Consider the following 8,849-nt stretch of genomic DNA (forward strand, 5'->3'; position numbering starts at 1 on the left):
ATCCTATAAAGCGCCAACAATACAATGAGAAAGCTAACAGCAAAGAAGCAAGTGGTGTGAATCAAAGCAATGAAAATGAGGATGCTTAATAGCTTAGACACCATTTCGCTCACGAGTGCGTCCAGCACAGAATCGATACCTGTGGTGAGAAGGAAAAACGGTCTTAAATGTAGGACAAGAAATTGATTTTTTTAGTCGAGGCGAGACTGCAACTTTGAGGCCTCGATGGAATCCAATAGCAGAAAATGCAGGCGAACCAAAAGACGACGGGACCAACTCAAAAGAGGCAAAGAAAAACACAAAGAAGAAAACAAAAGGGAAATGGCAAAAGAAAAAACAACAATAAGAGACAATACTGTGATCAATTTATCGAATATCACACTATCCAAGGCGGAAGAACAAACTGCTGGCCTTGGGTCTCAACTTTTGCCCTGGTGACAGTTTCAATTACGCCAGAACAAGCATTGATGTATATTGTTACATCAGAAAATTGAAACTGAAAAAGTTTTTTGCCCTAAAAACTATTAAAGATGCAGGAGGCAGCAATGAAATTGAAGATAATGAATCCATGATTAATCTAGCAGCATCGGATATCCCTAACCTTTTGATGGTACATGATCTGGCTGATGAATGAGATAATACTGAGGAACATGAAGAAGATACCAATCAGGCCACCCAAGACCGACTACGTAAAATCAACCACAAGCAAGAAGGCGCTGGGATCAGCCCCTTTAAACCGAAGTCCAGCTTTGTGCCATTTATGCCTAAGGACAGCATTGATGTATTTCATGACCTTATTGTCAATGACCTTAAACAATTAAATCATACTGTTCATAAAAACAGAAGGGAAAGAAATCTGTTTTTTAAAAGAAAAGCATATTTTGATTTAGTTAAAAAACTGAAAATAATCAGGAAGTGGTGGTCAAAAAATCAGATAAGGGTGGGAACCTGGTATTGTGGCCCAGAAAAGACTATATAGCTGAGGCACTTCGCCAGCTTCAAGATGTACAATGTTATGCAAAATCAAATGTTAAAGAGTATGACAAAGCAAATTAGTTTTGCACAAATTGTTAGCTACATGGAAAAGACAAGGCCTTAATCTCAACAGAGGAACATAAGTTTATGGTTAATGAGTTTCCTGTTCTACCGGTCCTGTACCTAATTCCAAAAACACACAAAAAAGTTTCCCCAATCCCAGGCAGACCAATAATATCGGCCATAAATAGTCTGGGTGAACATGTAGGCCAGTATATTGATTTTTTCCTTCAGAGCCCGGTGATGGCATTGCCAAGCTATGTTAAGGATACTAGTGATTTTCTACAGAAAATAAATAAACTGCCATGGTCTGATAATTTTCTTCTTATCACTTTGGATATAGAAGCACTTTACACGAGCATAGATCATGCACAGGGATTGGCTTCTGTGAAACATTTTTTGACATGCGGTCTAGTACCTTATATGAACACAACAAAGTTTTGCTGGAAGTCATTAAATGGTGTCTCAATAACAATTATTTTCTGTTTGATAAAGATATATACAAGCAGATGAGAGGTGTGGCAATGGGGGCCTGCTTCTCCCCCAGCTACGCATGTTTACATGTGGGCTGGTGGGAGGAGCAGGTCCTCAAAACCACCTTTCAGGTGGAGTACAGGACACATATAAGATCTTATCTCCGGTATATTGATGATGTGTTCATTCAGTGGCAGGGAAGTGAAGAGGAAGCTATTCGATTTATAAATAATATCAATAATAATGTATACAACTTAAAATTCACTTCCCATATTCAGAAAAAGGAAATTGAATTCCTTGATGTCAAGGTCTTTGTCCAGAACGACAAATTTGAAAGCACCCTTCACAGGAAATCTACTTCTGGTAATATTACCTTACACGCAACCAGCCCCCATCCAAAACACCTCATTGCAAGTATTCCGTATGGAGAAATCCTACGTGTAAAACGAATCTGTAGCAATGAGGATGAGTTTAACAAATGCCAGGAAGAGCTGGTCGCTAGACTTAAAATCAGGGGGTACTCTCAACAAATCCTACAGGAAGCAATTGAAAAGGCAAAAACTAGACCCAGAACAAGCCTTTTTGCTCCTGACAATGATAGCTCCAATATATCTAGCACTGCCGTTACCTCTACTAGGACCGATACTCCTAGATTAATTACTACCTACAATAGGGAGGAACGTCAAATAAGAGCTATAGTCAACAAACATTGGCCAGTGGTGCTAACTGACAACATTCTTCAAAGTAGATTTGCAGTAAAACCTGTGATTACATTTAGAAGAAGTAGCACCATGTGCACTATATTAGATCGAGTATCACCGAAGTCAAAAAGGTTACTACTTGGTTGGCACCCAAGAAAGGTTTTACCAAATGTACGTCGTGTCGTGCTTGCAAATTTGGGTGCAATATGTCAACATACTCTACACCATTCAGGACCACTCCTAGTTTAATATTGGAAAATTATAACTTTAAAACCGAATATGCTGTATATGTCCTGACGTGCACCTGTGGGCTTAGCTACGTGGGTAGCACGAAGCTACAGGTGCACGTCAGGATATTGCAGCATATCAGGGCCATTCTTCACAGCAATGCAACATATCCTGTTGCTAGACATTTTAAGATTAGATTAATTACTACCTACAATAGGGAGGAACGTCAAATAAGAGCTATAGTCAACAAACATTGGCCAGTGGTGCTAACTGACAACATTCTTCAAAGTAGATTTGCAGTGAAACCTGTGATTACATTTAGAAGAAGTAGCACCATGTGCACTATATTAGATCGAGTATCACCGAAGTCAAAAAGGTTACTACTTGGTTGGCACCCAAGAAAGGTTTTACCAAATGTACGTCGTGTCGTGCTTGCAAATTTGGGTGCAATATGTCAACATACTCTACACCATTCAGGACCACTCCTAGTTTAATATTGGGAAATTATAACTTTAAAACCGAATATGCTGTATATGTCCTGACATGCACCTGTGGGCTTAGCTACGTGGGTAGCACGAAGCTACAGGTGCACGTCAGGATATTGCAGCATATCAGGGCCATTCTTCACAGCGATGCAACATATCCTGTTGCTAGACATTTTAAGAGAGTACATGCTCATAACATCAATTGCTTGTCTTATAATGTAATAGACGCTGTAGCTAGAAAAAGGAGAGGTGGCAACAGAGAGCGCCAACTCCGTCAGCTCGAAACAAAATATATCCTAGAGCTAGATTGCAAATGGCCCAACGGTTTGAACACGATTGAAGATATGCACAGTTTTTTATAAATCCCTGTGTACTAGTTGAGTTACCTGTAAATAACATTATGAAATTCGTCCACTTGTAAATACATTGTAAAAATATTAATTGTTAAAATGCACATGCATTCGTCTTTCTCTCGTATGAATTTCTCAAGATGTATTTTTATATTTTATACATATTCAAATTTTTTTAGGATCTAAATATGATTATTATCTCTGTATGAATTAGAAATACAGTTAATTTTCTAAAGGAAAAGATGGTTGGACCTATATTATACATTTGATAAATTGAGAAATTTATACTATCTACACTTGCATTTTAGTTGTTAAGATATGCACTTTTGCACAATGCCTCTCCACTGGTAGAGTACAAGTGTACTAAGATGAAATGATGTTAGAATAGAGACAATATTAAATATAAATTTTTTAGCACACGTAAGTCACAGGCAGTTCTTGTTGGTTGAAAGAATAATCGGATTTAACCGGTAATATGAAAACGTTACGGCTATCATCATGCTGGCAGTCTTGGATTTATCCAATGAGACCTTTTAAAATGATTTGTATTTATTATTTTACAAATATTTTTGACACTTAGCACTTTACATGTTTTTTAAATTATTTATTGAGCATGTATATACATAATTGTGTGTGTCATACTATATCAATCTGCCTCTATGTAGAACTATACAAAGATGGAAGTAGCCACATGAGTATGTTTTCTGTGCCTATGATCATATGACCTGTGATGTTAAGATCTGGGAGGGGCATAACTCACTTTAAATTAGTAGATGGTATTTTCACTTGTGACACGTGATCAAGGGCTTACGGGCTTGAAACGCGTTGTGTTTGGGTCACTTGCAATAAAATCATTTTGCCCATTCGAAATACCTTGGAGGTCTGTGTCTCTTTCCTCGCCTGTCTGCTGCTGCGGAAAATCAGGAAGTGGCTTGAGTTTCCCAGGAGGATATATGGAGAAGTGTGGCTCAATGATTAGAGCGGCAGACCCTGATGCAGAAGTCTTGCCCGGGACCAGGGTTCAATTCCCCGCCTCAGCGGATCTTGGGCTCAAAATTCCACGGACCTGATAATTCTCGCCTCGGTGCCTATTCCAATCATGGAGTCCCACTCTGCAACTCTGGGCAATAGCTTGCTTAATCTCCACAACGCTAAGGATGCCTGGCCTCCACCTTGGGGGTGCCCAGGAGTGGACGCCTCGCAGGTAAATCCAGGATGGGTTCCACAGCGGTATTCATACAAGCGCCTTGAGACCCTTGCGGGTGAGTAGTGCGCTATACAAGTATCAATTTACAATTTACATATATATATATATAGATATATATAGATATATATAGATATATATAGATATATATAGATATATATAGATATATATAGATATATATAGATATATATAGATATATATATATATATATATGTTTCAGCAATTGAGCCCTTGCAGCTCTTGACAAGGCACGCAGCTCTCCCCCCACCATCCGGTGCTGTAACCTTGCTGCCTCTCACAAATGCGAGCTCTCATCTATTATTTCCAGTCCGACGCGTTTCAAGGCTGTTCCGCCCCTTCCTCATGGACTTGCACAACGGAAAAGAAAACTCACCATGGCTTCATTTTCACCCTTTTATTGATGAACAAACCGCCAAACAGTGGGCGTGGCACATTAGTTAGACAACCAGCAGCCTGCTGGTAAATAGAGTCCTTAGCAATGGTGAGTAAGTGACAAGCCTTGAGTAGGCTCCGTTCTGTTGTAAATATGCAAAAGTACATTCCTTGAGTAGGATTAAGAGTTCGTTTTGTGAGCATATGTTCTCCAGGGGAAAGTGCGCTCACATGTTGGGAATTGTTTCCTTTCAAAAGCCCCTCCAGCAATCTGCTTCATGCAGTTGAATCATGGAAGTGGTGCTCCTGCCCACGGCCAAGGGTAGCCGTGCAAGTAATTGTTTCAGCAATTGAGCCTTTGCAGCTCTTGACAAGGCACGCAGCTCTCTCCCCCACCATCCGGTGCTGTAACCTTGCTGCCTCTCACAAATGCGAGCTCTCATCTATTATTTCCAGTCCGACGCGTTTCAAGGCTGTTCCGCCCCTTCCTCATGGACTTGCACAACGGAAAAGAAAACTCACCATGGCTTCATTTTCACCCTTTTATTGATGAACAAACCGCCAAACAGTGGGCGTGGCACATTAGTTAGACAACCAGCAGCCTGCTGGTAAATAGAGTCCTTAGCAATGGTGAGTAAGTGACAAGCCTTGAGTAGGCTCCGTTCCATTGTAAATATGCAAAAGTACATTCCTTGAGTAGGATTAAGAGTTTGTTTTGTGAGCATATGTTCTCCAGGGGAAAGTGCGCTCACATGTTGGGAATTGTTTCCTTTCAAAAGCCCCTCCAGCAATCTGCTTCATGCAGTTGAATCATGGAAGTGGTGCTCCTGCCCACGGCCAAGGGTAGCCGTGCAAGTAATTGTTTCAGCAATTGAGCCCTTGCAGCTCTTGACAAGGCACGCAGCTCTCTCCCCCACCATCCGGTGCTGTAACCTTGCTGCCTCTCACAAATGCGAGCTCTCATCTATTATTTCCAGTCCGACGCGTTTCAAGGCTGTTCCGCCCCTTCCTCATGGACTTGCACAACGGAAAAGAAAACTCACCATGGCTTCATTTTCACCCTTTTATTGATGAACAAACCGCCAAACAGTGGGCGTGGCACATTAGTTAGACAACCAGCAGCCTGCTGGTAAATAGAGTCCTTAGCAATGGTGAGTAAGTGACAAGCCTTGAGTAGGCTCCGTTCCGTTGTAAATATGCAAAAGTACATTCCTTGAGTAGGATGGAAAGGGGCGACCACTCGGTCCCCCCGAACGTATGGCAGAGTGCCTCGATCCCCCCGGGAAGCCATTTTGGGCGGGAGGCGCGTCTCGGCTGGTATGCCCGAAGCGGCGTAGCCGGGGCGCGCTTTTTCCCGCCCTAGAGTGGGCTGGCCTAGACACTGACGCGGCTGGCCACGCCCTCGGGGCAGGCAGGGGCGGGTTTACGCCCGCCCTGAAGATGAATAAAAAGGGACGCGAGACCAGAAGACATCCTCTTGTTCCTGTGCTCTGAAGCTGCACCTCCTCGCTGCACGTGAGCTCGAGACGGAACGAAGAGCCAATTTTGAGCGTTTTAATCGTTCTTGTTTGTTTTACAGTTACTTTGTTGGAGAATGCCGAAGAAGATGGGGAAGCGCATGACTACTGACCAGATGCTGCGTGTTCTCATGAAGGAGATGTCCGAGCTAAAGAAGCGGGTGGACAAGAATGAGGAAGGGGGTCCAAAACGTCCTTTGGCGGGAGCAGCCCCGGGAGGGAAAAACAAGAGGCCCAGGAGGGGGGCAGCGGGTGAAGACATCCCGGGTCCCAGTGCCCCGCTCGAGGCTCCAACTCCCGTGCCGGAGGAGGGGAATCCAATTCCCGTTGTGGTCACCCCCGTGTCCGAGGATGATATGCCGCCCGAGCTGGCAGCACAATTGGCAGCGTGGTTGGGAAAAGGTAACGAGGGCGCCACGGCTGTCGATGCGCAGGCGCTGATAAAGCAATTGCGTGAGAAACGGGAAGCAGCCAAGGTGCCCGTGCCGGCTGCAGTAGGGGACAAGACACCAGGGACGATTGCGACCACAGAGGCAGCGTCAGGTGCAGGTAAGCGGCCATTGCCGATTGCGAGGGATGAGTCAACACCCTCTCGGAGAGAAAAGTTGGGGCAACATGTTCCTTTGGCAATTAAGGAAAAGATTTGGGCGGGGGAGTATGTGAACATTTTCTCACTGCTTGTTGATCATTATGAGGTAGAGCATGTAAAGGGTCAGAAGGATCTCATGCATCCGAGTGTTTGGCGCGCAAAAATGGCCGCCTTTAAAGTGAATGAGAATATCGGCAATTGGGGCAATGCTTGGGGAATCTTTACATCAATCCTGGGGGAACGTAGACCTGAGTTGCTTTCCGAGTTCCCAATCTATCAATCACGAATCATGGGGTACTCGACATCGCACCAGGGTAATCATTGGTTTTGTTACGATAATCTGTTCAGAAAGGAAAAAGAGCATAATAAAAGTTTAACCTGGGATTGTTATGATTCCTTGACTTGGGATAAAATGAAGGAGTCAGGAATGTTGAAAATGCCGTTGGTGGGAAGTAATGTTGGCGAATCCTCCCGGCAATATGCGGGGACGCCCTTTCGATCAGGTACGGGTGCCGACGAGTACTCGAAACCTGCCGGCAATACCGGGAAAAGGGGTTTCTGCTTTAATTACAACAGAGGTAAATGTACTAGACCCCAGGGATCGTGTAAATTCAAACATGAATGTAGTGGTTGTGGGTCGTCCCATCCTGAGTCCTCGTGCAGAGCCAGAACGGGTGATAATGGGGGGAGAGGAGGTGCCAAACAGGTCTAATATAGTCCAAGGGGCGCCTTTACCTACCCCAATTGATACCCTGGCGATGATTCCCTGGCTCAGTGAATACCCGGATCGTACTTCTGCTGGGGTGCTGCGGAACGGTTTTTCGTATGGTTTCCGCATCCCGGTAGGGGACTTTCAGGGTGTGGAAAAGTGTAAAAATCAACTTTCCGTCCTGCAGCATACGACCGTAGTACAGGATAAGATCCGGAAAGAGGTGACTCGAGGTCGGGTCGCCGGCCCGTTTAGTGTACCCCCGGTCCAGAATTTTGTTTGTTCTCCCTTAGGGGTAGTCCCCAAGAAAGACCCCGGTGAGTTCCGACTGATTCATAATTTATCAGCTCCACGAGGTCTTTCCGTAAATGATGCAATCGATCCAGAAGTGTGTTCGGTGCGGTACGCATCCTTCGATGAGGCCGTAGCCATTTTAAATCGCCTGGGGCCCGGGGCGCTGATGGCGAAGTCAGATATCGAGTCAGCGTTCCGATTGCTCCCGGTACACCCAGACGACCAGCGTCTCCTAGGATTCATGTTTCAGGGTTGTTATTACATGGATAGGTGTATGCCAATGGGGTGCTCTATATCCTGTGCTTATTTCGAGAAATTCAGTAGTTTTCTACAATGGGTCTTCACAAAGAAAACAGGTTTCCAAGATGTAATGCACTACCTTGATGATTTTCTGTTTCTTGGGGCAGCCGGGGATCTTGAATGTGGCCGGGCCTTGGCCGAATTTTGTGTGTTAATGAAACAGTTTGGTGTGCCATTGGCGCCGGGTAAAACAGTGGGTCCTACGACTTGCCTCGAGTTTCTGGGGATCGAGTTGGACTCCATTGAAGGGTGTTTCCGTTTGCCAGCTGAGAAAGTGTTGAAGTTCAGGGCTGCGCTGCAAGTGTGTATAAATGCATCAAAAGTTACGCTGCAACAATTACAGCAGTTGGTGGGACAGTTGAATTTTGCCCTGAGGGTAATACCAATGGCCCGCCCCTTTTCCCGTTCAATTGCCCAAGCGATGGTCGGCCTTAAAGAGTGCCATCATCGCACGAGACTATCGGCCGAGATCCGCCAGGACATACGTATTTGGTTAGCATTCCTGGCGGACTTCAATGGTAGAATCGTCTGGAATGAACCAGCCGTGTCTTCTGAAGAGCTGGGGCTGTG

This window comes from Lissotriton vulgaris, chromosome 5, assembly GCF_964263255.1.
Source record: "Lissotriton vulgaris chromosome 5, aLisVul1.2, whole genome shotgun sequence".
NCBI lineage: Eukaryota > Metazoa > Chordata > Amphibia > Caudata > Salamandridae > Lissotriton > Lissotriton vulgaris.